This window comes from Chinchilla lanigera, unplaced genomic scaffold (genome assembly GCF_000276665.1).
Source record: "Chinchilla lanigera isolate Chin_1 unplaced genomic scaffold, ChiLan1.0 scaffold00006, whole genome shotgun sequence".
NCBI lineage: Eukaryota > Metazoa > Chordata > Mammalia > Rodentia > Chinchillidae > Chinchilla > Chinchilla lanigera.
This window is the reverse complement of record NW_004955407.1, coordinates 5,298,852-5,307,239: the sequence shown is the minus strand read 5'-3', so window position 1 is coordinate 5,307,239 and position 8,388 is coordinate 5,298,852. Positions and strand designations below refer to the sequence as shown.

The following is an 8,388-nucleotide window of genomic DNA, read 5'->3' as shown; positions in this document are numbered from 1 at the left end:
GGTACCGGGAACCGAACTCACGACCTTGTGCTTGCCAGGCAGGCGCTTTTTGCCGCTGAGCTAAATCCCCAGCCCCTAAAGTTGTTTTATTAATGTCACATAACTCTCATAAAATAAAACCGAGTTGTTTACAAATGTGTTATTTTTGTCTATCATTCAAGACTCAGCTTAAAAGCTTCCTCCTTTGTGAAGCCTTCTTAGGTACATCATTTATAACACCTTCTTTTGACCATCACAGCACCGTAACTATGCCTCTTATACAATATTGAAGCATGGGAGTGATCTATGCCGGGGTTTGGCAAACTGTGATGCGCAGGGCACATCCCACTACTGCCAATGTTTATGAATAAAGGTTTATCAGAACACATTAATGCTCACTTGCTATTCTTTTTGCTTTTATGCTTTGACAACAGAACTGAACTTTAGGACAGAGATTACATGGTGCTCAAAGCCTAAAGTATTGCTTCTATTATAATTTACAGAGGACAGTTACCAACCTGCAGCAAGAGAAAATGTACTCAGTGAAGAGTCTAGGTGATTATGCCTCACAGTGTTCGTTGAATCTTTGAGTTCTTCCTCTGGTAGAGAAAGGTTTCTCAATCTTAGCACTATTTGATGTATATGGTAGAAAAATTCGTGGTGTGTGTCTGTGCGTGTGTGTTTACATGCTGGGAACTGTTTAGTGGTATCTTTAGCCTTTTCCCTGCTGGATGTCAATAGAACCTGTTTCACAAGTTGTAAAAAAAAAAAAAAGAATGTTTTTAGACATTGCCGAGTGTCCCCTGGGAACCAAATTATCCACATCTAAGAAACACTGCGATGAGAAGTCTTTAAATTGACCAAATGTGAAAATAAATGTCGTTACTTGTTAAACAGTTGAATTTCACTAATCTTGTGAACATTCTGCAGTGTTGCTTCTTCTTTGTGGCACATGAGAACCACACAGATAAAAGTGAGGGAAGTGCATCTGACTTTAAAAGTTGTACACATGTTACCAATTCACCTGAAATGCTGGGAATTACTGTTCTAGGGCCCCAAATTGAGGGTTTATCAGCATCAGCTGGAGGTTTGGTTAAAGCATACATTGCCAAGGCCCACTTGCCGAGACTTTCAGTTATTAGGTTTGGCTGAGTCTAAGAAAGTGCATTTCTGAAACTTTCTGGGTGATGCTGGGTGGTCCTGGAAGGATATCTTGCGCATCAGTGTTATTTACATTATTTATCTATGGCAAGAGTATTCTTTTAAAAAAAGATCTTGTAAAAAAATAAAAAATATTTTATTAGCAATAAAATTTTGAGATGATATATGATATCCTAAATATATGATATACTAAGTATATATATGATATACTAAATGTATATGATATACTAAGAAATGTACTATGAAATGAAAACACAAGAAAACAAAACATCTTGATTCAGGTTTTGCTCAACCCTTACCAAAAAACCATTTTGTATCTTTGGCCTCAAATTCATCATCTGTAAAAGGAAAATTATAAGAAATGATGAACTATCTTGCAGAAGTGTCACATATAAGTTAAATTTCAATAATAAGCACCGTTTTTACCCCACCATTTTCCTCAGATGCACTTCAAAAAATATGCTGACTATAGTGTGTGGGCCTTTTGACTAAGCTCTAAGAAGTAAGGTGAGAGTTGAGGGCGGCTACTTTATCCAAGTGATTACAGTAGACTAATCTGTCCGATCTTCCTGGTTCATCCTGGATTAGTCTCTAAGCAGTAAAAAGGACTCTGAATTCAATGTTAGATAGATTACAATTTGAATTTTTTAACACCTTCTTGGAATACACAAATTCTGGATTTACCTTTAAACTAACCTGAATGTTGAGATTCTAATAATTTGAATCAGAGTCATAAATGTATCTACAATGATCATTTCATTCTGAATTTTAAACATTTATATCTCTCTTACCAGACATTATTGCTTATTTTTGGTCATTTCCGAGAAGCGAACATGACTTTGGTAGAAAGTTTACTTGAAAGCTTTTGCCGGTAAGAGACATCAGTCATTAGGAAGTTGCTTCTCAAGACAGATGAGTAACATAATGTTACTTCTGCTGGAAGAACGTGTAATGTATGTTACCACTTCTGTCATTAAGGGTGTGGATCTTGTTTAGCATGACACTTTGTGGGATCCTAGTTGTGTGGTATTTATAGGCATCTCACTGGATGAATAACATCTGATGCATTCAAAGCACACACATTAATGGTGGAATGGACATCTTTCTGAATAAAATACAAACCAAATCCAAATTCTGTGGTAATGTTTCCATCTGTCCTATGATATTCATTATTGTAGAATATCATACAGTGGTGGTGTCACAAATGTCATGTCTCTGGAGCATCATGTATCCTTGGGAGCAGACATATCTAAAGAAGCAAAGGAGAGTAAAAGCTATAATTAAAAATAAGCTCCAAGAAATAGTTTCCATGTGGTTGTGAGAAGCCCTTGAGCACAGCTGGAAAATTTCAGGCTGAAATATGTTGGAACAATAGTTTGCAGAGGAAAGTAGCTGGGTTTGTGGTTATACTTGGAAGTGAAATTTCCTTGCTTGGTCATAGTAGTAAACTAGCTATAAAGTTTGGAAGAATATTCCCTAAAGAAAATTTTTTTACTCCCTGAATTACAAAGAGAAACAAAAAAGATGATTTCATAAATCACATATGGAATTATACTCACATTAGGAGGAGTTCTATTATGTACAAATGAAAATGTTTCACCATATAAAAATATAGATTTATTTAATAATAAAGGATTAAGGAATCTACATTGTAGAAGAGGAGATTTGTATTCTATACCACATTGTACAATATGGTTATGTTCTAAAGCTAGTTACAGAAATCTTCCCTTTTTGTATTTGAACAAAGACCTCAATATATTCCAAATCAATTAATTTCATTTTAGATTTGTTTTCCTCTTCTGTATTTTCTTTGCTTTTATTGCTTCGGGCTTTTTCTTCCTTCAAGTCACCTAATATTGAAAGTTGGGTTTTTTCTCTTTCTACTCACCTTCTGTATTCAATCACTTGTGAATACTTTTGAATTCTACTGCCACTGAGCCATGCATACCTGTGTTTATTGTACTATTTAGCATGTTGAGTTTATTGAAAATAGGCTTACAGGAACTGCTACACAAGCAGGAAATTGTGAAATTGTGAAGCTTTCAGGTGTGGATAATCACTTGGAAATGGGAAGAGGGGATAGTAGTGCGCTTAATTTGTGGTTGATGAAATTTTAAAAAAGCAATGCCTTAGAGTAGAATCCAGGAGTAGGGAGAGGGAAAAGCTAAAAACGGATGTGGGGCAAGCATATGTGGGTAATTATGAGTAATATTTTGGATGATAAGGGCATGTTTTAGGACAAGAATGTATACTTCTGCTGACAAGAAGTATTATCAAACTATAAAAAAATGATTCCATATATTGGGCTGAGGTGGAAATGAATCTCCCTTTAGAAACCCAGTACCTTTAATCTGTTTCTTTAACCTTTAGACATATTATTAGTAAATTAAATAATTGTTAAAAAGTAATGCAATTTTGTTCAGTTTTTTTCAAGTAATGATAAAATGTTTATTGTTATAAATAGAAGTGAAAGAGAGGAATGCAATCTATAGTTTTATTCATATGCGTGCCAGTCAGGGGCTTGGATATCAACACGTGATAAATTTAAGCAATTTGGGGCTTAAGTCACAACTATAATTTCATTGGCTTAATGGATGCTAAAAGTATTCCCTGTTGTACCAGGTTTTTGTTACTGTATATGAAATTGCCACAGCTTTAGCACTTAAAAGCCATTTTTTATCTCACAGTTCTCTAAGTGAGAAGCTCAAGATGGCATGACTGGGTTCTCTGCTCAGGGTCTTGCAAAGCTGGGTGGCAGGCACTGGCCAGTTGTTTCTGATCAGGAGCTGGGCCTCTCCCTGTCATTTCTGCTATTGGCAGAATTTAGCTTCTTGGTGTTGCAGGAGAGAGGTACACATTCCTTTGCTAGTCACTGTTCTTATCGCCTAGAAGCCATTTGTATTCTTAAGTGGTGAGCCTTATTCTCAGAGCAGCCACAGAGTATCACAAATCCATCTGATGCATCCGATTTCTCTGACTTTCTTCTCTGCCATCAACTGAGAAAGCTCTGTGCTTTGAAGATCCTTGTGACAATCAAGCTCACTTGGACAATCTTACTATGTTAAGGTCAACTGTGCCATGTAGCATAATAATAACCACAGGCATGATATCTCATTCACAGCTTCCGGGGGGGTGGGAGTGCCAGCTTGGGGACTGAAATCTTAGAAAGTCTGTCTGCTGCACCTGTGTGATGTAAGCAGTGGGACAGTGCAGTTGTGAGTCACAATGTGGTCCAGTAAGAAACACAGGCACAATGCAATTATTCTTCCTGCTAGGACCACAGTTACATTTGTATCTTATTTTAAATTGAAATTGATAAAAAGCAAATTACAGGCAAACCCAAAATAAATCCCATTTCCAAGGCCAGAATGCTCTCATTAAATGAGTTTATAATTGCAGAATTAATTATTTCCAAAGAATTAGAGTAAAATTTGCTAAGATAGTGTTTTTAAAAAAAATGAATATGGAGCCAGGAGTGGTGGCAAATGCCTCTAATCCCAGCCCTTTGGAAGCTAAGGCAAGAGTATCCCTGTGAATTAGACACAAACTTGAGCTACATGTTGAGTTCAAGATCAGCCTAGAATATATAGCAAGGTCCCATATCAAAGAAAAATAAAAACAAAACAAAAACCCACAGAAAATGCCAAAACTAAACCAAACCAAAGGAAACAAAATGAACATGGAAATATCTCAAGTAAATTTGAAGACAATGAGCATACCTAACATTTTATACTATCCCATGATAGTAAAATTGTACACTTGTTGGAAAAAGTATTGTAGGAAAGGTTAAAAAAAATCTTAGATATTTGCAGAGTGAAGTATATAAATAAAGCCTTGGATACTCATAACTTTCCATGGTTTAATAGAAAAAGAGTGAGTTGGAAAACATTGCTTTCTAAAGAAAACATTTCCTAATAAAATTACTGGGCCTTTTCTAAGATTTCCTCAGCAAAATCTGTTTATGCACCTTTGCTTTAACACATACATCATGCTCTCATGAATGTTATTAAAGATTCTCACTGATTTTGGAGAAATATTTTGAACAGATTATGGTTAATTATACAAACCACTGTAGTATAACAAAATTCCATATAAGACACATTCAAATACATGCAATATTAATTGATCCCATGACTGTATCCTTTGGGAATTTAATGGATATTTCATTTTGAGAGAAAATATGAAGTTGGATTAGTAAAAGAAAATGAATTAATCTTTTTCTGGATTTAACCATAAAGAAGAGCCTTTTTTTCTCTTCACCAATGGTTGAATAATTGATTTGAAAAAGTTGAAGATACTGAGCTTAAACTGAGTGGATTTATATTTCTGTTTCTGACAAGAATTTCATTGGTAGTATAAATTAACTAATGTTAAAAAGGAAAGTTGAAAAGTTGTGGATTTAGACCTTCACTGTAACATGTCACACATGATTATAGTCTAAACTAAACTATTTTTAATGACATTAAATTTATTATTTTTAAAGAATGGTATATAAATAGTAAACTTTATACTTTTTAAGATTTAAAATTGTTATTGTACTGGTTCCTACAAGTTCAGTCAGATTATTATTTATGAATCTTTTTCTGTTCTATTACAGCCAGTACCAAATTATATTATAAATTGGTGACATAAATTATGCCAGGAAGCACAGACTTTTTTTGTTTTCCCTTTTTTATTCCAAAAGGCATTTTTTCTATTAATAGTTTAATTTTTTTCTTGTCATGGTATATAATATCATGAATATATTCTTATGCATGAAAATTTGCATTCAATGACCTCTTTTTAAAATGTTTGCACAAATCAGATTGGTTGAAATATCAACATATACTTCTAGTTTAAAATAAACTATAAATGTATAAAATTATTAATTAGACTGTCAACTCAAAATATAGAAATTTCTAGTTTTTTTTGGAGTTAATGTTCATTTGACTTGTAAAGATATAATAGACATTTTATTGCTTGTAATACAGAGCAGGCAATGAGACAAGAAAAATGGTTGGATATGAAAAGAATATTTTTAAATTTTTTCATATATTACTACTTTATCTTTTAAAATATACCTAGCATATGTTTATTAAATGCAGAACATCACATAGAAATATAATTCATTCATTCAATCATTCAATATTTACTGAGAACCAACTATGTACTAGGCACACTTCAGGAGGTAATAATGGTAATAGAACTACTAATAGAAATATTTTGTGGAAAGTTGACTGAAAAATATTTGACAAGGTCACAGCTAGTTCTAGATCAAGAATTTACACTGGGTAGTCTGACTTCAGAGGGAAGATTATCACCATTATATTATGTACTTTCTTTCATCAAACTTACAATCTACTCTCTGGAGGTAATACTAAAGAAATAAACAAGCAAATGTAATAATGACACAGTGACATAGAAGAAAAATAATTTTATCTGAGAAAAAAATGTGGGTAAATATCATTTCAGCAGAGAGGCAAGTGCTTATTTTTCTGAACCAATGGTATTTAAGTGGTGAATTTAGCAGGGGGAGTGATGTACGTATTTTCTATCCAGAAAGATGAGTAGAGAGGAAGATCCTAGGATGGAAAGATTATGGCGGGTTGAGGAACTGTAGACAGCAGAGTGGAGAAGGTCAGGAAATGGGATGAGACTTTCTAAGACTTAATTTTTACTTTAAGTCTTGGAAAATAATCCAAAGGTTTCAATCTTCAGTCATTGTTCCGGGTGTAATTTTAAGAACAGATTAGAAGGGTGAAGGTGACATGATAGAAGAGCAATTAGTGTTTACTGCAGCAGATCAGCTAAGGCAGTGCTTCAGTTTTGACTAGATTAGTATCTGGAGAAATAGAAATAAAAGATAAATTTGTAAGGAGTGAAAAGAAAGTAACAATTGATGTGATCACATGTGGAATCCATGAACAACAGAGACACGGGTAGAAAAATGGGAGAAATTGAAGGAAACTACAATATGGTATGAAAAAGCCCAAGGGGAGAGAGTTTTACAAAAGTGTTCGATGATGTCAAGAACTTCTAGTAAGCAAGAAAAAATACTTTCCAGTATATTTGCTAATATGGAGGTGACTAATGGCCTTTTTAGGAAAAATTTTACTGGAATAATGAGCCCTAGAGCCAGACGGAAGACAGTGGAAGCAGGAGTGCGGACAGCATGGGTTCAGAAGGCTGACCGTCAAAGATGGTAGCTCAGAAGGGATGTGAGTTAGTGACCTCCTAATCCGGAGGTAGATTAAAGGCCCCAAATTATTTATTATTTCTCTCACTGAGAAATGGTGTTTAGTTATTCTCCCCTTATTTTGAGCTGGGCTTAGAGACTCGCTGATCATCAGAATGCGGTAAAAGTGACGTTCTGGGGTTTCTGTGTATAAATCATTCAAAACCTTGTCGCGTCCACCTGGACTTCTTGGAATATTTGCTTCTGGACTTATGAAAAAAGTCTGAAAATTGAGATGATGTTCTGAGGAAGCTCAGGCCACCCACAAAAAAGGCTATATGGAGGGACCCCTGGACATCCTCGGGTATTCCAGCCCTTCCAGCACAGGCCACAGGTCTTGAATGAGGAAGTCACGGTGACTGTGGAAGCTCAGGAGAAACCCAGATAGCATCCAGAATTAAATTCTGGACATAGGGCTCTGGTCAGCCGTCCTAACCATCTTGGACCTGTTGAAGCCTCAGTTACTATGCACCAGGCACCATTATCACTGTGCTCTCCTTGAATTTCTGATCTACCACATAATAAGCACAACGTAATAGTTGTTTTATGTCAGTAAGAGTTGGTATTATCCCACAATAATAGATAACTATAATAACCTTGTATGTAGCAGCTGTTTATTAAATATTAATTTAATTTAGCATTATGAACATTCAATTTATTTCATTTATTTTAAATTTTCCAAATATTCATGCTTAAAATGGGACACACAATTTCACGCAGATTAATGGTGGGGATTTGTTCTGAGAGAAGCAGCAATAGGCTAGTTTGTCACTGTGAGAACATCATTGAGTGTACTTTTTTCATAGAGTTGCACTTATACAAACTTAGATGTTATAAAGTACTGCACAGCAAGGCTATACAGTGTATGTGTACTAAAGCCTATTTTCCCTGAAGTATAATAAAGAAACCAACATACGATTAAGTCTAGTACTAGAGAAAATGATACAGTCAAGACAATGTGGGGCTGGGGATTTAGCTCAGCGGCAAAGCGCCTGCCTGGCAAGTGCAAGGTCATGAGTTCGGTTCCCGGTACC

The 8,388-nt window shown here is 35.0% G+C and overlaps 1 long non-coding RNA gene across 1 annotated transcript in view; it reads right to left on the bottom strand.

Moving 5' to 3' along the window:
* Positions 1-1,991: 1,991 nt before the first annotated feature.
* LOC102022255 overlaps positions 1,992-8,388 on the bottom strand; it is a 113,679-nt gene continuing 107,282 nt past the window's right edge. The window contains exon 3 of the long non-coding RNA XR_259550.2: positions 1,992-2,389. This is a non-coding gene — a long non-coding RNA (uncharacterized LOC102022255). The remainder of the gene's footprint in view (positions 2,390-8,388) is intronic.